The 21832-nt window shown below is 31.5% G+C and overlaps 1 protein-coding gene across 2 annotated transcripts in view; it reads right to left on the minus strand.

Moving 5' to 3' along the window:
• LOC124532836 (zinc finger CCCH domain-containing protein 13) overlaps window positions 1–12980 on the minus strand; it is an 86048-nt gene extending 73068 nt beyond the window's left edge. For both annotated transcript variants that reach the window (XM_047107938.1, XM_047107937.1), the window contains exon 1: window positions 12729–12980. The gene's annotated coding sequence lies outside the window, so the exon portion shown is untranslated. The remainder of the gene's footprint in view (window positions 1–12728) is intronic.
• Window positions 12981–21832: the final 8852 nt, after the last annotated feature.

The following is a 21832-nucleotide window of genomic DNA, read 5'->3' on the forward strand; positions in this document are numbered from 1 at the left end:
TCAGGCGCCGTTAAATTAATGATCAGTGTTCGATTTACACCAGACGTGTTACATTGAAATTACTGGCAAAAGTATTCTACGGGCATAATTATTTAGCTGAATTTGGTAAAAGTTAGTATAAAGTGTGTTATAAATTGTACATGTAAAAAATCTTTGGAATTAACCTATATGGACAAGAGACACGGTTAAAATAAAATGTAAAGTCATATACGAATAAAAGAATATATTTTCTCTAAATAATAAATATCGGTCGTACCTTTAACGTTTGTTATAATGTATGAGATTTATAAGCATCAATTAATACAGAGCCGGAAACAGTTTCAGCTCAAAATTATATTATTAACAAAAAAAACATCTTAAGGATTTGGGGATTTCGCATTTAAGAACCATTAAGACGAGAAAGGAAGCCCTCTCTATCCTACTAGAACCCTTTCCTTGTTGATTTATAGTTACGCTCCAGCATGACAGGATAACAATATAAAGTATATATTTATACTATATATGTATATATTTATAACGGTTTTTGTAATACTACTACAAAATCAAAAGTATTTCAACCGATTATAATTACACACTTAATCCACATTAAAGCACGTTTCATTTAAAATAGAACTAAAATAAGTCATAAAAATGAATATATAAATGATAGTCAATTTTATTAAAATATATGTTAATAGAAACATCGAAAATATTTTAACGAATCAATTTAATTAGATTTTCTTGAAATATGTATTCAATTAATATTACGTTTTATCAAAATATCTGAATAAATTGAATGAGTTAATGACTTTGACATCCTGTTCATTCAAACTTGATTAAGTGTCCTCATTATCTCAATATATACCTAATGGGGACTTGGTGGTAGGGCTTTGTGCATGCCGGTCTGGGTAGGTACCACCCACTCACTAGTTATTCTACCGCCAAATAACAGTACTCAGTATTGTTGTGTTCCGGTTTGAAGGGTGAGTGAGCCAGTGTAACTACAGGCACGAGGGACATAACATCTTAGTTCCCAAGGCTGGTGGCACATTGACAATGTAAGGAATAGTTAATATTTCTTACCGCGTCATTGTCTATGGGTGATGGTGACCACTTACCATCAGGTGGCCCATATGCTCGTCCGCCAACCTATACCATAAAAAAATCAATTGGAATATGTTCCAAGCCCTCTCCTTAATGGAAGAGGAGGCCTCAGTGGGAAATTTACAGGCTGTTACTTTTGTAGCATTCGCTTCTTAGACTAAGATATTATATGATTATGATTATTTGTCCTTTTCCACGGTCTTCGATAATATTTATACTGTAATTTAGTTAAGGATTGGACGAGTTTTTGCTATCGAACATAATATTACTCTTATAACATTATATTTATTTATTTATTTATTTATTTATTCACTGGTTGTGTCGTGTGGTTTTACACGATTTAAATGGTTTAGTCTTTAACCTTTCTCGATAAATGTGTATTTTTATTAAGTCAGTCGATGTAGTTTTCGAAATAAACGAAACAACATTGATTAGTACAGTTTCAAAATTCATTATTTATTTAGTATTTATAACTTATGGAAATAATGGATGAATAATGGAAGAATTTTTTTTTGCGTCAATTAGGTATATTAACACCAGTACATTCAAAATGTCATATAATGTAATTTATGTAAAACATAACTTTAAAAATCGCATAATTTTACACACCAATTACTATAAAGAGGATATACTAAATCATTCATATTATATTTAAATGTTTATTTCTATAACACGTCGAGAGTGACATAAGGTGCCTTGCGTAGGCTCCGACTTTCACCGTTTCACGTGCTTATAATAAAACGGTCTATTGTCCACGCTCGGTTAACGATGAGTCGGTGCTAGTCAACTCGACGATAAGTTTTTATACAATATCGATAACGCCTTATTCGAACAAATACTTTAACTCAACATGTGTTGCGGTACCTTCAGTTTTGTTATAGATTATCTAACTAAAACCAGTTATTTATACTTTTTAATGAGAGTATCGATAAAAGCAAAAATATTAAATTAAGTGTCAAAAATAAAAAATCAATAAATTACGTCAGATAATCCTCATATCCATCAATACACATCCCTTTAAAAAGCTTTTGAGTTTATATTCATTGTTAAAAAACAAAAATATTCAGATCATAGCCCTCGGCCAGAGGATTTAATTTAAAAAAATTGAAAATTTAACACTTGAATTTCGAACTAGAATTTGAACGCAATATATAAAATGTTTTTTTTTTTATTATTACCGGCCCATGAAAACAAATGAACATTTACTTCTTGAACTATGTGTTCATTTTATTAAATATTTTTATATTATTAAAGCAATGCGTACTTAAGTTAGTACAATTGAAAAAAAGAATTAATAAATATCAAATCAGTTTAAATATAAATTATTATACGTATTAGTTGCTAAAATAAAAACAATCAGAATTCTAACGAAATACTATTTGTAATAAGCGCTAGATACATAATTTCGTTTCCTAGAATTCGACATTATTTCTAAATATGTTTGCAATACCTAAATATTGAGACATCAGTTTTATATGTTATGGCAAACTTCGCAAATAAAACGTCTCGCAAACAAAACAAAATTACGTAATAAAAATAGATTCACAAAATTGTAAAAAGTAAAATGAGCATTTGATTTTATTTTTTAAATAGAGACACATTTCTATTTCTACTGCCCTCAAAGAATAGAATAAACAATTTTATTTAAGAGTAGAGAAATAAATGTATATGACAAAAAATAATTGATATTTAGGAACTGTGTACCTTTCTAACTGGTGTTTTTATTCAAATTTAGTCGTTAGTAATTTTGTATGTAAAAGTATTTTTACAAAATAAATACGGTGTGAAAATTGTTCATAATATTAATATCATTACCAAATTAACTTTAACAACAAAATAATTAAAAGTAAATATACGAACGGTTTGGAAAATATATTCTTAATTCTACCGAGAAGAACCGACAAGAAATTAGGCAGTAGCTAGCGTCCTAGTTCATCTTTGTCCTCAGAGTTGCCAATAGATGTTTCACACTGAAAACACGACTGGCCTAATGCAAATTGGATCAGAAATAAACCAGATCGCGTTGCCTTATTAGTTCAGTAAATTATTCAGAATACCATAACAGGTTAAATATCAAGATTATTAATTCCTTTAACTAACCTATAAACAACGTAAATACAAAACAGCTTGCTATCGTAATGCCAGTATCAGGGACTATCTAAACCTCACGTAGTATGGGTACTCGCTATGGTGCGCAGGCCCTATGGCAATTCTATATTTAGCGTGACCGAACAATCACCTCACCTCAGCTACTTGATCTCCCCATCGGAGTCTACACCAAACTATTGAACTTTATTCCGAACCAGATTTACTTCTGACTTCGTTCGGTCGAAATTTTATAGAAGTCTTGTATTATAAATGCAACTAAACCTATATTAAAATACAACAAAACGCTTAAGCTATTTTACGGTATGTAATAAATTATAGATACATATATGACGTACATATACATTCAAAATCAAAGTATAATTTATTCAAATAGGCTTTTACAAACACTTTTGAATCGTCATTGAACAAAATTATGTTGAGTGAATCTACCACCGGTTATGAAGTTAAATTCTACCGATAAAAACCGGCATGAAACTTAGTAGTTACTGTTTGTTTTACGATTAAAACTAGGAACAATTAATGCAAAACTTTTTGTTTAGAAAAAGTACGCACAGAAGTTTCGGCATTTCACGATAGTATTTTAAATTAAAAATAAAAAAACATAAAATAAATTTTAATAGTATTAAATATTAATACGATATACGCAAGGCGGCTGGCAGGAGCTGGATGCGAGTAGCCGAAGATCGATCACAGTGGCGTGCTATTGGAGAGGCTTATGTCCAGCAGTGGACGAAAAAAGGCTATTAATGATGATGATGATGATGATGATGATGAAATATTAATACAGTCTTCAACTAAGTATCAGCCATATCAGTTCTTGAACTTGTTCTCCGTTTAGAGAACAATATATTTCTTGATCCAAGTATTCACTCGTAAGTATTTTTGTATCGTCATTATAGGAGCTAAAATTAAATGTTAAGCTACCGACAAGAATTTAGATTCAAACATTACTATTGAGAATCTTAAATGTGTTGAGTGCGTTACGTTATTTATACGAGACCTTTAACCGGCATCTTTTACTTTGAGGTCTGTTAATAAATGTTACATAAAATCGAGGGACCAATCGAAGATACGTCAATAATTATGGCGCGTCGGTAACTTTCGAAAGCACTAGCAACGTGGATTGCTTAAGATTGTTTTGTATGAATTGGTTTATTTATGTTCTAGAAAGCGCTGAAGATATATTGCCTTATGAGAAACTTGTATGTAATGTTATTACGTTTTGAAATAGGAATTTCTTTATTCTTTTTTTTTATTAACCAATAGGTCATCATTTAAGATCCTTTGTGTAACCATTCTTACATATCGTAAGGCTGACTGACAAAACTGTAAGTCACCATGGCCTTAATCGTCGTCACTGTTAATATAAGACCATAATCAAAGTATTTGTCAAGTAGGCTTTTGTAAAAACTTATAAATCTTAACAATACAATATGAGATGGACCAGCAAGTAACTTAGTATTTTCTGTTGCTCTCAAATTAATTACACAGTAATCTATATTAAATGAATATGTGATATATTGTATAGTATTGGTAGGTGTATGTTAATTATTGTTTCGTGAAAGTACTGCCATCAATAAATTAATTAGTTTTGTTATATATTGATTACGGACTTCAATTACGTTCATTAAAATGCTTTTTCAGGTAGACTGTTTAAAAAGAAATTGATATAAAATCTCATATTAAAAAAAGAATGAAATATTTATCATAACATTTATTAAAACATTACGTCAAGTCATTCGGTATGTTAAATAACTAAATTAATTACAAAAGAGGTTTCACTGCGGTCTAATCACAAATCGAACACGATTTTGTCATTAGATGAGCGCGAAAACAATTCAAACTGTCGGCTTTAAATACACGAAACATTAATTATTCGTTGATAAATCTTGTTACGTTTTAATAGCAGATAATATGTAAACGTTGAATGTAAAGACGGAATACCCTGTGATATGTGAATTATAATTTTATTTTTTATGAAATAGGTTGGCGGAAGAGCATATGGATCTGATTGAAAGTGGTCACCATCACCCATAGACAATGTCGCTGTAAGAAATATTAACTATTCCTTATGTGAATGTGCCACCAACCTTGGGAACTAAGATGCTATGTCCCTTGTGCCTGTAGTTACTCACTCTTCAAACCGGAACACAACAATACTGCGTACTGTTGTGTAGCGGTAGAATATCCGATGAGTAGGTTTACGCTTTCAAACTTAATAAAGCACAACTGAAGTTTCATGTGCTTATGATGAGGAAATGTGTCAGACGTATCAACCAACTCACATTGGAAAGTAGTAAAGTCCATATTTTCTCCGCAAACGGGAGGGATGTGTTTAGCTCAATAGTGGGTTTTTTTCAGCTGTAACTTCGTTTATGTTTCGCAAAACTTAATTAAATTATATTATTTTGATTACAAAATGTAGTTATTCATTTCCATGAAAAAAGTTAAATTTGTATAGCATTTTGTTTTCTTTTATATTTAAATTGAATTGAATCTCAATGGAAACCGCCAGTAAATAATAATTCTCTTAATGCAAATGTTTCATTTTATAATATTACAAAATAAAATAATGTCAGTCGTGACAAGCGGTGAGAATGGCCTACAAAAGCTACTAAGACCATGATGCTTTGAAACAAGAAAGTACAATACGAAACGCAGATAACTACGTTGAAAATTGATAACGAAACCGATGCAAGATTACCGTGACCACACGCCCCATTTTGAGCGGGACTGTCCTGATTATAATACTAAATTCAAGGTCACAATTCATATTAAAAATCGATTTTTTTTAATGAAATTAATTTTTTAAAATAGAGAGCTAGTAGGAATTATTTATAAAACAATATTATAATCATACATTTGTAGGCGTTCCGCTCTGGTGAAAGAAATAAATTGTAAAGTTAGAAAAGAATAACTTAGCTTACAAATATGTACACGTTTCGTAGAAAACAAATCATAAAACACTCATATTTTTAGTTATATTTACCTTCACCTTTATTTATATTTAAAAAAAAATTAAGGTGAACTGAAATAAAACTAAAAAAACATGAGTTCCACCTTATAATATGTTTGGGTCAAATAGTGTTGCACACACTCTTGCGAGTATAGAAATTTATATAAACTACTATGCCAATGGAAGTAGGAAAAAAGGTAAACATACCTAAGACTTATGTATTTTATTCATTCTTATAGTAATCTATATCATGCACTACTAAGAGTTCATGATAAATGTTTTTATAACACAACGCTATTACACTTAACCTGTTATTCGAACATAGATATGAACTCAGAATAACACGTTTATAAATATATTTCCAAATCTTATAAGCGTTTAACGTACGACCTCACGATTTTATAAAATTTACATTAATTGTAATATAAATATCTTAAGCGTACGTTTTTATTTATAGAGTTCTTCCTCATGTAATTTAAATCATTACATTTCCGGTATTAAAAATAAACTGTAACACATTCGAAATAAGGTTCATATTCGTCTGTATTTCTCTTATTACTGGTATTACACAGATAAAATAAAAAGATATGCAAGGGACTGGCATGGGTGGTCGCTGTCATCTAGTATTTCTTGGATGCGTGTAATAAATAAACGATTGACAGTCGCAAAACAAATCCCTTTTTATAACGACCTACTGGCAATTTAATCTGACTTCGCTACCGAATAATGCTTACGAGTACAACCTATCATGGCGTGGACGGTATAATCTGTAAAACTTGTGGAAATATTCAATATATAGATTCGTCTATATTTATACTGATGTTATGAATGCAAATATACCTGCTTGAAAATTGATTAGAATTTGATGACGTTTTGGTATTAAATTTACTTAGCGTATTTTTGTATGCTTTACGTGAGCGAGATTGTCGGCGCCGAGTACTGTATAAAATAGACTTTGTACAAGACGATTTTTTGATGTATTCAGTACTTATTACAACAACACTACCCAAGCGGAAGGTATGTTATAATATTCCAATGTAAGTGCACATAGGGCGCTTTAATTCATTACCCTCATAGACTGATCAGGGTTCAAGTATGACGAGCGGCTTTTCGAACGCACGAGTTCACACTACCAAATTACCTAAACCTATCAGATACTAAGCCCTTATAATCTACCCACTTGACAAACGAAGTAGTTAATTGTTATATGTATACACGCAACTATACACTTAAAGAATAATCAACACATTACGTTTCTTTCAAAGATGCGGACGTGAATTTATGTAAATAAAAACGCGTTATACTAAAATAAAAAGAAGGTTAATGTTATTTCACGGTCATTGATTAAATTCTTTAAGTGCGATCCTAAAGGTCGTAAATAATTCAATTCCACATATCCAATATAAAATTAAAATCAATTTAGTAAATCTGTCCGTGCAAAAAGTATTTATGGACTTTTTTATGACTCGGCGTTGTTTTTTTTTTTAAATAATAATTAGGCTATGACAATATTGCAATCGTTATGTGAGTATTCATGTGCAATATGAAAAATAAAAGCTGTACTTTGCTGTGTATGCGAAACTGCACATATTATTTACTAGTGGCCCTACCCGGTTTCGCACGGGGATAAGATTTTATACATAATTCTAAAATAAAAGTGGCCTAACTTACTCCTCATTAAATCAGTTATCTGCCAGTGAAAGTCCCATCAAACTTGGTCCAGCTGTTCCAGAAAAAAAAATTGTAAAAAAGGTTATTTTGGTATATGTTAGTATATACGCATTGAGTAAAAAAAGGGCTATTTTAATATTACAAACAGACAATCAAATTTTATTATATGTATATATTTTTCGTAATCCGCAAGCGACTTTCTTTCGCATGCCATACCAGTCGCGATTCAACAAGCGAACAAATTGCGCTCGCAATTAATCTTCATTGAAATTGAAATGAGGAAACTTATTTCATGGTTAAACCTGATAAATGAATTTCGTTAATATGTAAAAATTAGCTTTGTTCTTCAAGGAAATAATTAACTTTCTCTTGTAATAAATTACTAACGCGCTCATTTCGTTTGACATATAAATTTAAGTGGTCGTATTATATGTTAACGTTGCATGGCGGAAATTTTCGTGTGAATTAGGCAGAGTTGAAACATGTGATAAAACCCATGAGATTATTATGGCAACAATAACAGCCAGTAAATTTCCCACTGCTGGGCTTTAGCCTCCTCTCTCTTTTAGGAGAAGTTTTAGAATATCATCCACCACGCTGTTCCAAAGCGGTTTGGTGGAATACAAATGTGGCAGAATTTCTATGAAATTAGACACATGCAGGTTTCCTCACGATGACGAGATATAAACACAAATTAAGCACATAATTATTCAAAAGTGCTTGGTGCTTGGTGCCTGGCTTTGAACCCGTGATCATCGGTTGAGATGCACGCGTTCTAATCACTGGGCCATCTCGGCTCATTATTATAGCAAGTATTATTAATATAAGGAACCTGATGCTTTAGGCGACTTTTTATTAGTAATAAAAAATAATTAACGAGTTAAAAATTGTATCACAAATATTATCTTTATTTTGATAACGATATCGTTGATGTCTTTTGTATTACGATATTGACAATGCGTATTATTTATTATTGTTATATTTTTACATCATGTATCTATATTCTTATAGATATATTTTTCATTATATTTTACTAAAGTACTTAATTAGATTAATATGTTAGGTAATATAATAAATAGTGTTATCATATCGTCATTTATAATAACGAAATGTCGCAAGTATTTGAATTCGAAAAGAAATGAGAAAAGAGTTTGAAATATTTGAATCTCACTCGAAATGTACAGTCGGGGTAGGAAAAGGTTCTATTTTCGTGTGCTCAGTATGAGCGACAATCTGCTTTACCGATAGAGAATGACATTGCGTCGCAATGATTTGATGTTTCGATTCAAAAGGTATTAAGAGTTTAAGACTTTATAAGGGAATGAATTTGAAAACTGACGAAGGTTTTCTTACTCTGAGTGTATATTATAAATACATTTAAACTTTGTTGTTTACTTCTTATTCTGATAACAATTAATTGTTTATCTATTCCTTCAATATTTCATTTTTGTAACAAATTTCTTACAAAATAATGTAAGCAACAGCTGGATACTATAATTATCACTATAATAATATATACATAAATAAGCACGTTTAAGTTTCAATTCTTCTCGTACGTGGCGAAGAAAAATGCACTGATTTATCACTCCGGTAATGATTCTAAGCCTATTAATATTAACCTACAATTATTTGCAATAAGCATGCTTCAAACAAGCATGCCTATTGACTTCCAAGCAGGATATATTAAAATAATTGTATTTAACTAACATGACATATTTTTTACGTTTAACATATTTTTTAAATGTTAAGAAAGAGTAACTACTGAGTTTCTTGCTGGTTCTTCTCGGTAGAATCTACTTTCCGAACCGGTGGTTGCGTCACTTAAATGTAAAATGACGATTCAAAAGTGCTTGTAAAAGATCGCTTGAATAAATTTTATTTTGATTTTGATTTGATTTGACTAGATAGTGTTGAGACATGCTCTCTGTGTATGGACATATGTATACCAATAAATATAAGGTCATCAAAGCATTCTAATGGTGTATACTTATGAGGTACACGTGCGTCGCACCTTGTGCTAGATAGCACGTAATAAAAGATTGTTGCGATTAAGTAATGCTATTTTTCGCAAGTAAACCCTTTTAAACACATACTATATGTATACTAAGTAGGTAAATAAGCTAACTTCAAACTACGCGTACTAACAGAGCCTTAAAACATTACTAATTGTACCAATCGAATAGATTATGCTAGTTTTAGGTCTAGTTTAGTAAAGCATCTTAACCGAAATCAAATCCAATCGAAATATACTTTTTTCAAGTAGGTTTTTACTTTTGAATCGTCATTTAACAACTATATTAAGTAAAACACCGGTTCGGAAAATAGATTCCACCGAGAAGAACAGCAAGAAACTCAGTAGTTACTCCTTTGAAAACCTGATGTCGATGCCTTTACTTTGAGTAGAGCCTTCAACAGAAGCAAAAGATTTAGTGAAATTAAATTCACCGCTTAATTTAAGCAAAATATTTAAAATCTTGATCATTTCTAATAACATATTTTATATTAATGAGTCACGCTGAAACTGAATTACTTTTTGTTGTTTGGAAATAAGAAAACAGATACACTGATGGTTGAATTCTTTGCAAGTCAAAACAATCGTCATTGTATCCAATTAATAAACTTGTTTATTAATAACAATTACTATTATATAAATACTAAGTATTATTATTTTATGTCGCGTGTGCAATGCTTTCAATTTGAGAACTTCTAATTATACTATATTTCCTTTTGTTATTTGTTGTTTTTGAGACATAATTATTGTTATAATCATATCACACCTATTTTGAAGACCTCCGTGGTCGAGTGGTTTTTACATCGGTTATCATGGATACCCGAGGTCCTCCCGAGTTCGATTCCCGGCCGAGTCGATGTAGATTATCATTAACTTTCTATATTGTCTTGGGTCTGGGTGTTTGTGGTACCGTCGTTACTTCTGATTTTCCATAACACAAGTGCTTTAGCTACTTAAATTGGGATCAGAGTAATGTATGTGATGTTGTCTCATATTTATTTATTTATTTTGAACCAATGAACTACGGATTAATTTAATTTGATAATTACATAATGTTTATTTTTTCGAATTCGAATCCGGAATCGTTTTAAAAGTAGAAAAACTAGGACGTTTGAAAGTTAATAGCATGTCAAATACTAAAACCATTCCTTGTGACTTAATATATTTGCTTTTAACATCTACGTTGTACGTACAACTATAAAAAGTATTTCAATAATAAATTGTCCTTTTCATCAATCACATATTTGTATATTAATATAACAATAAATAGGAAATCCAATTTTTACCGCGCGTCATATTAATTTAATTACTACACCAATCTAAAAACATTGTTTAAATTAGACGAAATATACATAAAAGTTTACCGACTTAATTTAATAATATGAGATAGAAAGTCCAAACTAATTAGGCGAAATTGCTAAAATAAACTAAATGCTTTTTTTTTAAAGATATTTGATTTTGTATAAGAATAAAATTTACTTTAAAAATCGTCTGGTATTTTGATAGAAATCTTATCGTAAAAGTAAAATCTGAAACGGTCATAAAAATTCATTGATAATAGTAACCTGTTTACTGTAAGTAAATTGATATCTTACTGTTATTTTTGTTGTATTAAATATATTATTTTTTTGTTTTATTAGAAAGTTTAAAATTTATTCGTTTAACTTATAAATGCATGTAGGATGTCCGCAATGTCCTAGAACACTTATCATTGTTTTTACCACATATTTAATTCGTTGAAATAAATTTGAATTAACTGTACAGGTAGATAACTAGGTTAGCCTTAAGATATCGGAAACTTTTTAATAAAATGAACATGATATTAAAAATGGTGACCGTATGTTATAAATACGAAGATGTCTTTTTAATTTCGATTATATTTCCTGTGATGTTTAAATATGGTTTATGAAAGAGACCTATCAATGGAAAAATCTGATTTATGTAATTAAGGTATAATTTCATAATAATTGTATTTAACTAACATGACTTTGTATTTTTTAAATCTTAAAAAAGAGTAACTACTGAGTTTCTTGCCGGTTCTTCGCGGTAGAATCTACTTTCCGAACCGGTGGTAGCTTCAATTAATTGTTAAATAACGATTCAAAATTGCTTGTAAAAGCCTACTTGAATGTTTATTTTGAATTGAAATTATTCAAATGTTCAAACTATTTTTAGACATTTGTGTGTTTTTAATTAAACTGTAAAATGAATATATATATAAGTATATATTTTAAATGATTCTTTAATGAGTCAATCTTAGTTGTTAACTGAACCTAGGTCAATTAAATAACTATTTAATTGACGTTCGAACGCAGTTGAAGACTAGATATTTAATGTCCAGATGTGAAAGGCACATACATATTATCTCTTAAATGTATACACGAAGAATCTTACGAGTGCATAATTTCTATACTATAATTCTAAAGCTATATTGATTATTGACATATGTTTCTAACGAATTACGGTACAGAATCTTTGAGATGGAAATAAAGTACCACTACCTCAACGGTTACATCACGGACAAGTTTCTCAGTGCAAATTATATCATAATATTATCTACATAGCAAACATTCGAAAATAATCGCAGTCTATACGAACATTTTGTACTCTATCGAGAGGTCATACGAGCTGTTTTTAGTAACGATATTGTTCACATACCCGCAAAAAAATGATCATTGTTAGTTTTTTGTTAACAGGTATAGATTCCATTGAAATAACTTCCGTTGTATGCCATAAGACATTTTTCGGCTAATATAACACTACATATCAACTTACTAACGGCATTATTATTTTTTCAGGTTACAAGTACGTATAAAAGTTTTCGTTTCGCAATTAAAAGGTATACTGTTTTTAAAACAAAAATAACACAAAACGGAATCAGTTTCGAAAACAACTCACCGATCGATCCGTTAAAAGCACGCAACAATCCTGGAAGTCACAAATTGTATCAAATAACACTTATCTATCTAAACTTTGAAGCACTTGTCCTTGATAACAAAAGCGAACTTTTCGAAAGCGAAAAGTTAGTTTTAAGTAGTTAATAGCTGTAGACACTTGTAAGTGAACACCAGTTGAGTAATTCGTAACGATGCAGTAACACGTCAATCTCTCGCGACCGTCGGCGGTTCACTGGAGGAAGAGAAGTGAGAGACACGTCACTAGCTGCGCCCGCGCCGAGCTCACCTTTACTTATTATAGTATGATTGTATTAGTTTTGATAGTTGAAGTATTTAAAATGCTTAAAATACATCACAATTTATAATTTTTTTTAAAGATTTCATATACATTTGATAAGTATAATTATTACTAAAGCTTTATTTTAATCAATAAGAAGACTCTGTCTTCTTTATTATATTGAGATTTTTTTCTTTATAATAAATATTTAATCGGTTGCATAATTATTAATAAGGCAAGTGAATATAAGTTGCAATTAAGTAACTTAAGTATAACATAGGATATTGTGTGTAATAATATGATGAAAAACGCGAAGTTATTATACAAACAAAACAATATAAGCAAAATAAAACAAGAACAGTAGAATCTTGAAAGTATCACGACGCATCGAGCGCGGTATCCCCGTCGACATCCCGTGGTACGGCCTCGATATTCGGTAAACGCACACAAACACAACACTCCAACTAAATATTCCACATTCATGACTTCCACGAGAATCGTTTGCCAATGATAGATGATTGCAAAAAATAATCCACACCTTCACATTCTACCTCCGAAGCGTCGCATAACGCATTACTTCAACTACCTTCGAATTTTCAAACAACTTTATCGCTTAATTGCTTTTACTGGCACAATTATAAATAATAACTCCATGATTGATTGATTTCTCGGCTTCCATTAGAGATTTATTAATGACAGGTAATAGTTGATACTAAAGAGTTTAATCGCTAAGTAGTTCTAGGTATTTAGTATACACTAACTTGCTCGCAACTTCGGGGATGTTTGAATTTAAAAAAAAATATAGTTTCGTAGCCTAAGTTACTCCTTATTATATCAGCTAACTGCCCATAAAGTCCAGTCAAAATAGGTCCGGCCATTCCAGAGATTTGTCGAAACAAAAGCATAGACAAAAATTGTAAATAATGTTTGTTTTTGTATATGTACAATGTATATTACTATCCAATACTACTTACACTCCAGTTATATTATATGTATAGATTATATTCTGTACACAGAAAGAGATATGGCAATAAATAATAATATGTTAGAACTGTAAATAGCCCATTGAACACTAGCTGTAGTAGAGTTAAAACTTCTTTGGAATTCAAGTTTGCCGTATACAAAATTTCATCACATTCGGTTCAGGGGTTTGGCCGTGAAAGAGAAACAGACCCAGTTACTTTCCCATTTATAATATTACTAGCGACCCGCCCCAACTTCGCACGGGTGCAATACTGATACTAAACATACTACAGAATTTTTTTATTTACGACATCACATTAGAAACTTCTTAAAATATCAGTGTTTCTTTACGATATTGTCCATATATTATATAAAAAACACATCAACATCCGTAGTACATTTTTAAAGATTTAAGCATACATAGGAATATAGGGACACAGAAAGCTACTTTGTTTTATAATATGTAGTGATTGTATGTAAAGTTAACTTACTACTACATTACTGATATTTACAAATTAAACTAAAATATGATTGTATTTTACTTCAGGCCTTACTTTCCCAAGATTTTTTTTTAAGTCCCAGATTGTATCGGATTGTCTTCATCGATAACAGATACTTAAGGCAGCTTCTATAGTATCGTCGTCGATAAAGGTAGTCACTTAAGATAAAAAGACATATTATGAGATATTTTTTGATGTAAGAAAATTATGGGAACGCTGTCAACATGAGCCAAACATCGCCTCAATAAAGGTATTAACAGAGAAACAATCGTGATTCGTGACGTAGTAGTTTGTAAGTTTCCCACAGCTGGGCTAAGGTTTTGAGGAGAATGTTAAGAGCATATTCCACAACGCAGCTCCAATGCGATTTACTGAATTCACATGTGGCAAGATTTCTTTGAAATTGGATACATGCAGTTTCCTCACGATGTTTTCCTTCACCGCTATGCTCGAGATGAATTATAAACATAAATTCAAACCTGGATTTGAACCCGCAATTATTAAGATGTACGTGCTCCAACCATTGGACCATCGGTTCTTCAAAACATTCGTGATAAAAGATGAAAAAATTAATAATTAAAAATGTTATTTTAAATCAATTAATATGAATGTTATCGTATCAACAATCCGCCGCGATCGCGTTCGAACCGAATGTCATAATCGGTTATTACTTAAAAGTAAAAATGTCTATTTTTCGTTTTCCATTTGTTTCGAAACGGTTGCGCGTGTCTCGATTGTCGACTTCAATAGAAAATTGAGAAACTGCACGCTCCGAGATTAAATATGCATGTTATTTGTAACACGCAGTTCTACGAGTATAATTTTTTTTTATGTTCATGAACGAAAATGACGTATCTAAAAAACATAATTACATTTTATCCCGCGTAAGATAACATTTTACGGCAATTAGCGAGTAATAAGGTTGGAATACACATATCTTTTATTTTTTCGCTATATATTAACGAAAAAATAAATTGTGGATTATCAACAACAACAACAACAACAACAGCCTGTAAATTCCTACTGCTGGGCTTAAAACCTCCCCTCCCTTTGAGGAGAAGGTTTGGAACATATTCCACCACGCTGTTCCAATGCGGGTTGGTGGAATACACATGTGGCAGAATTTCTATGAAATTTGTCACATGCAGGTTTCCTCACGATGTTTTCCTTCACCGCCGAGCACGAGATGAATTATATACACAAATTAAGCACATATATAGTGGTGCTTGCCTGGATTGGAACCCGCAATCATCGGTTAAGATGCGTTCTAACCACTGGGCCATCTCAGCTTCATTTATTTTTAAATATCGGAAGTAACGACTAACGTCGGTACCACTAACACTCAGACCCAAGACAACGTAGAACATTTTCTACATGGACTCGGCCGGGAATCGAACCCGGGACCTCGGACTGGCGTAACCATGAAAACCGGTGTATATACTCGACCACGGAGGTCGTCAATTTTAGCGGTCTATATATGTATTTTATGTACCATCTTTTCTTATATAGTTTTCATACCAATATTTTGACATACTTGTCAAAATTAGATGAGGTGAGCTGTCGTTATCTTCTGGCTTCTGAGTCCTGCGTGTGGCGTGGACGTCATATTAAAAAAATAATGGAGAATTGACATAATACGTCAATTTTTGAGTTTGAATTATAGTGATGGTTTCCTTTTACAGATTCCGAAAATGTATACAATATTATAATACTCTAAAAAGACTAAGCTAAAGGTAAAATAATAAAGAGAATATACAAATATACATATTACATTATAAGTAATTGGTATAAACTTAATAATATCTGGGACTTAGATTAATGAATTATTTAGTGTCACTGCAAAAGATCTTACACTTTATTATCTCACATCTTTATTATCTTTGTTGAGTGCTAGTTTGTAGAACACCAAACGTCATACTTTTCTAATAGTGTTCGTGTATTTAGCGTTCAACTGTTTTTACAACGACAAAGATTTTTCGACGCGATCTCAACTTTTTCAGTCTATCTAGAAAATAATATAGTACTTTTTATACCCGCGTTTTACTTTTTTTATATGATTATGACATATTACATTTTAGCAATTATTTCATTTTTGCTACATATATAGCAGATGGAATATGTATACTAATATTATAAATGTGAAAGTAAATCTGTCTGTTTGAGCGACAAACTTTTAAACCGCTGAACAGAACTTGATAAAATTTGGTATGAAGCAAAATTGAACTCCAAACTTTTAGCCTAATACATGACAACCAAACCATTAAAACGCGACCAAAGCCAACAACAACTAGTATTTGAATAAATTAAAACATCACACACGTATAACATGCAATATTGCGAAGGAAACTAAATGGAAATAAAATTTTTAACGAAGGCAATTCTAGTCGTGGGCGGCGAATAGTGAAACGGTGACGAGTGACGATCGGTTCATTCATTGTGAGTGTGATGAAAGACCTGTCGATCGAGTATATTTATGCTTCCTCCGGTATTTTAACGACCGATAATTTCAAATAACTATGATTTAGTAATTTTAGCAACATATTATTATCTTATGATATATTCGAAACTAGCTGTATCCACGACTTCGGGCGTGTTTGTGTTTAATAAAAAAGTAGTAGTTGTTTTTCTTGTGATTTCATTATTGTTTTACAATTTATATATTATATAATTCTAAAATAACATCCTCCTCATGACATCAGCTTTCTAACAGTGAAAGTCCCGTCAAAATCGGTCCAGCCGCTCCAGAGATTAGCCAGAACAAACCGACAGAGACTGATACAATTGTAAAAAATTGTTTATGTTATTACTATAAACAGACACTCTAATTTTATTATAGATAAATAAAATATAATCGAAGATGAAATGAAGTAAAACATTGAAGAAATATAGATTAGTTACTTAGTAGATAATACTCAATGAATCGAGCTGTCTTGATACTATCTAGATATCAGTTCAAATACATTATTGAAACAATATCTAATAATAAAAAAAAAAATCTTGATAAGATACTCTGTATATCTGAAATGAATATTCAAATAAAGGTGTTTGTACATCTCTGTCTTATATGACTAGGGGTAATTCTACTATAAAATTGCGAATTAGAAACAAACGTATCGAAACGTAATCATTTCAGTTTTCATATTCTATTAAAACAACAATTTAGTTGTGGATTTCGGTTGAAGTTGCTTGGAATACAATTAAGAACGTATCAATACAGTCATAGATTAGTAGAATCGTCCCACAGTCACGACAGAACAACAGTTAGCTGAGGTATATTTTTCGAGGAATAATCGAAGTTGAATCGAGGACGTGTCGTAACATCGAAAGTCGTCAGATTAATACGTCTTCCATCAGCACTGAGCTGGTGCTAGTTCATATTTGCATCAACAACAACAGCCTGTAAATTCCCACTGCTGGGCTAAAGGCCTCCTCTCCCTTTGAGGAGAAGGTTTGGAACATATTCCACCACGCTGTTCCAATGCGGGTTGGTGGAATGCACATGTGGTAGAATTTCTATGAAATTTGTCACATGCAGGTTTCCTCACGATGTTTTCCTTCACCGCTGAGCACGAGATGAATTATAAAGACAAATTAAGCACATGAAACAGCGGTGCTTGCCTGGGTTTGAACCCGTAATCATCGGTTAAGATGTACGCGTTCTAACCACTGGGCCATCTCGACTCATATTTGCATCAACGACCTCTGATTATGATCTACTAATTCCACGAATGTGCTACCGTAGCTTAAAAACTACTTGATATGTACGGTCCAGTAAAGATATAGCGCACACATTACCTGAAACTGCCAAACATCTAATTTACATAACCGTCACCGAGTCACTTGTCCAATTTCTCGATGTCCATTACTTACAAATTGAACAACTGAATAATATTGAGCTTAAACTGTTTATCATTCTTAGACACAATAATTCTAGTCCAGCGCTCTCCAAACTTGTGCGCATTATTTAATTTACCAAGCGTTTAATGGTGCTACTTTCCTGCAATCTTTGTGGGAATCATATCGTGAAAAGGAACGGAACTCTGAATCAATAATCAGGGGTTGTACGCGCTATTTGATTTGACCAATGAGCAGTGCTAAAGTCAGCTGTCAGACGGTACCAACTAATTTTTTAATAGAATATATTGTGAATGTTCCTTATTACCAAGATGGCAGATGGTATCATATGCAAATACTGTAAGGCTCATTTTCTTTATCGTAGTACCCATATACCGGCTTCACCCTTTAGGACTATTGACTGTTTAAACAAAAATGAAAAATCGAAATTATCATAAAAAAGTCAGACTTATAGTAAATTCACAAATTAATCTTTATTTTTCGATGGTAAAGTAAGGTGTGACTACAATCTACTTCAGTTATTCATTGTATTACATTACATTGTTTAGAAGCTCAATAAAGTTGTAAGGAATGCTTATTAATTCATGCAAATACATCATGAGGCAGCAGATTTGCTTGAACATCTTTAAAATATGAAAATGGTAAATATACCCAACGTTAATCCCAGACTTTGTGTTTCGAAAAATTCAAATAGTTTTAAGTGATAACACATAGCTTAGATATCTTGAAATCCCAGAGAGCCAAAATAAGTTCGTTCATGATCATTGAAACCGTATTAGATATTATATAAATCAGGAGGTAAACTTTGAGCACCACTGATCGGAACAAGTGTTTGTGAGTAACGGATAGCTTAACCCGGGGCTTCAAAAATATTCGACCTGTCAACCATCGGCTTTTTTTTCGATCCAAAGAAAGTTGGTCTATGTAGGTCGCAAGTCACAACCTGTCGTGAGCTCACCCAAACCGGTCCAGTGGATGGCGGCGCTGATGGGCGATAAGTAATTCTTCGATTGATTTTATTCGACAAGAAAAACAGCTATACGAGATTTAAGATACATTCGAAAAGTTTAATTTTATATTATTTTGGATACTTGACAATTCACGGAGTTATTACTTACCATTATTTACATGTGACTTACATAAGGAATTAAATTGTTTTAGAAAATTAATAAATATAACAGAAAAAATCAATTTGAATTTCTCTAAAAAAAATTATTATTAAATTAAATTACTACAAACTAATATTTTTCAAATAAATATTTTATTTATTTACGATTGTAACATACTTTCATATAAAATTAATCTTGAAATGAGGTTATATATAAGTTGCCAGGGTAAAAACATCAACTCTTGCGGTTTTTTTTAATCTAAAAATTCTTACTTCATCATTATATTCTTTAAAAATATGTCATAAAGGCTAATGTTACAATCAAAATGCCAGACGGTTCTTTATTTATTGCAAGTCTAATTTAGTTTCGTATATGATTTACATAGAATTATAAAAATATTTTTGTCGAGAGGAAAATTGGAATACGAAAACGTGTTCATTATCATATCGCACAGACTGAATTTAATGACTAAATTCGACCAATAATAAATGTTTATGATATTCATTAATTATTTTAAGTGGATCATAGAATTTGATAATGAACTAATGACATATTTTTTACAAACATTTTAATAAATTACGATGTCTATGCAAACTAGTTGTTCTATAAATAATTAAAAACATGAATTTTCATTGTGTATCTTTTTACATAATTAATTAACTAAGTGTTCGTATTTTATACACAAACCTCCAAATCCAGCACAATTTATTTCTAAAGTTAATCATCATCATTACACCGATAATGATTCCAGAGGAAGCTTTTCGTTTGTATTACATGGACAATAAGTGGTATAGAAACACTCGATGTCGTAAATAAACAAATTCTGTAGGTATATATGTGTGAAGTCGGTCGGGCTTCGCCATTTCCTCTATTTTATTCTTGTATAATGTTTATTTTCTAAGAAGAAAAAAAGAAAAAGAAGCGTGGAGTTAATACCTTCCAAGCAGGGTAGGTATATTAATTTAAATAATTATATTTAACTAACTTGACTTTGCATTTCTTAAATGTTGAAAAAAAGTAACTAGTGAGTTTCTTGCCGGTTCTTCTCGGTAGAATCTACTTAGCAAACCGGTGGTAGCTTCACTTAATTGTAAAATGACGATTCAAAAGTGCTTGAAAAACCCTACTTGAATAAAGTTTATTGTTTACCTATATTCCTCTTGTTTTTTTATGGTATAGGTTGGCGGACGAGCATATGGGCCACCTGATGGTAAGTGGTCACCATCACCCATAGACAATGACGCTGTAAGAAATATTAACTATTCCTTACATCGCTACTGTGCCACCAACCTCTAAGATGTTATGTCCCTTGTTCCTGTAGTTACACTGGCTGGCTGATTGGATTATTGTAGGCACATAGGTAGTCGCACGAGCAACTGAACCATCAGATGGTGCTGCCAAGGTATTTCATTCCTTAGAAATAGAGTAACTATGAGTTTCTTAGCTGGTTCTTCTCGGTAGAATCTACTTTTCGAACCAGTGGTAGCTTTACTTAATTGTTAAATGACGATTCAAAAGTGCTTGTAAAAGCCCACTTTAATAAAGTTTATTTTGATTTTTTTGGTTCTTAGATCGCTACTGCATTACCGTCTTTAGTTACACTGGCTTACTTACCATCCAAACAGTACAACAATATTGAATAATGCTCTTGGGCCGTAAAATATCTGATGACTAAATGATACCTATAAAGGGCTTGCACAAACTATTAAGTAAGAGAGGATTTAAAAGAAAAGATATCAATATAGTTGCGCACTCTTCTGAATATTTCTCTCATAAAATACATATTTACATATGATTAGCGCAAAAATGCTAAGCCAATATAACCTACTGATCTTTACGCAAACATCTGAATCGAAGAAATCATACAAATATATATCTATTATGTACGCGAAAGTAACTCCGCCTGTCTATTTTTCTTTTGATTAAATATGGTATGAACCTCAAGGAAACAGGCTACATAAAACATAGACTTTTTTTACCTAGAACTTAATGAACAATCCCAATAAAGCTAGCGAAGCTATCGATAGCTAATTTGTTACACGGGAATAACACAAATAAAACACATCTTCAACTTATTATAAACATATTTTAATTATTTTGACACCGTCAATTTATAAATTTCGTAATTATTTACCAATAAACTGTCGTACATTTTTAACATTCTACAAGATTAACATAAAAACGTTTTAATTTATCACTACATAGGAGACAATTGTGTATAAATTTCTGCCGTGATCCCCGAAAACCAAAAAAAAATGTAATTGTATTCATTATGAACAGTGGAACATTACTAGGTATAGCATAGCAAGGTCAAGGCATTTAACGAAGGCAGAGCGTACTTCGATTTAAAAATCGAACCATTTTGAAGTAAACGGGAAATAATCGTTTAACCTTCGTTTAA

This window comes from Vanessa cardui, chromosome 10 (assembly GCF_905220365.1).
Source record: "Vanessa cardui chromosome 10, ilVanCard2.1, whole genome shotgun sequence".
Taxonomy (NCBI): Eukaryota; Metazoa; Arthropoda; class Insecta; order Lepidoptera; family Nymphalidae; genus Vanessa; species Vanessa cardui.